The sequence below is a fragment of the Octopus bimaculoides genome, chromosome 19, assembly GCF_001194135.2.
Source record: "Octopus bimaculoides isolate UCB-OBI-ISO-001 chromosome 19, ASM119413v2, whole genome shotgun sequence".
NCBI lineage: Eukaryota > Metazoa > Mollusca > Cephalopoda > Octopoda > Octopodidae > Octopus > Octopus bimaculoides.
In genome coordinates this window covers 21,682,593-21,684,172 of record NC_068999.1, presented here as the reverse complement: position 1 = coordinate 21,684,172, position 1,580 = coordinate 21,682,593, and positions in this window count along the sequence as shown.

Genomic DNA, 1,580 nt, shown 5'->3' with positions numbered 1-1,580 from the left:
GTGTCCGACTTCCGGTCTGACCCTTCCGGTCTGGCCCTTCCGGTCTGACCCTTCCGGTCTGGCTTCACTTCTGTTTGCCTCACCTCTCTCCACCAACAACACACAGCTCATCACAGCCCATAACACCACAGCTCTCCTAGGATTCCGTACTCATATCAAGCGTTTACATATCCTTCATGCACACGTTCATGTTGTGCAGCCAAGTACGTTTAATAGGTCTATTCCCAGATGCTATTTCTCCATTGTGGATTTATCCTTTGGAATGTAACTATTCTTCTTGTAATGGACGTAGGCCTGCCAATGCAATCTTCGTTCCCGAGCTGAGTGTACATACTGGGAAGTCTAGCACGGGACAGGACAACTGCATTGACACTCTTTAATATGCAGTGTATATTGCTTAAGTGGAAGGTGTTCAGTCTTCTCTCCTATCTAGCATATGTAGTCTATACCCCGCTGCCTATGACACACGCATTGTTGATTGCCATCTTTGCTTTAATAATTAGCTTGGGATTTGTTCACACTCACGATTAGAAGACGAGCTGCCATCTCGAACCTCTTGTCACTCACCAAGGTTTTCAGTGATAGTAGTGACGAATTACTATGACCGATAGTGTTTCTATATCTCTACCCAAGGTACATAAAGGCGCGTGGCTTAGCGGTTGAAGTATTCGGGTCGTGAGTTCGATTGCCGGCGACACGTTGTCTCCTTAAGCAAGACGCTTTATTTCATGTTGTTCCAATCTACTCTACTGGCAAAAATAGTGATACCAGTAATTCAAAGGGTCAGCCTTGTCATATTCTGTGTCACGCTGAATATCATTGAGAACTAAGTTAAAGGTATGCATGTCTCTAGAGTATTCAATCACTTGCATGTTAATTTTACGAGCAGGCTGTCCGTCGATTGGATCAGCTGGAACCCACGTCATCGTCGTAACCGATGGAGTGTCAAGAATGCTCGTTTTCTTCAGACTGATAATCAACCCGAAATCTTTGCAAGCCTGAAAGAGGCGGTCCATATGTGACTGAAGCTACCCGATCAATGCAGTACATAGTTTTGTCTTGGCTCTGAGGTTAGACAGAAAAGCTTGCAAAAAGGATCACCGCTGTCTCACATGTCTCAACAGCACTTACGACCTAAAAAAGTTAATGCTATTTTCAACAGAGCCATTTCTGCTTATAACCAATAACCAGAAATGGCTCAGACGAAAGTAGCATTATTTTTTTTAGGTCGTTCAATCCTTCTCGACTTATCAATAGACCGATTGAGTAAGCCTATCAGTAACGGCTACTGGAAGCAGCTGTCAGCCAAAATTGCTCTATTAAATAATGTCCATTATTTATTACTTGTCTTATAGATCACTCTGTGTAAAAACCAGTTTGTCTAGAGCCTGTCCTCGGATTTACAATATAGAATTGTGATGAACCATAACCTTTGGGCCTTGCTATAAGAATACTTGGAGTTCTTCACTAATCTAAACAACATTGTTAGCCTGGTGTGCCAACAGAGAGCTTATTTTGTCCAAGGTTGATAACCCTTCGCTATTATATATATATATATATATATATATATATATATATAT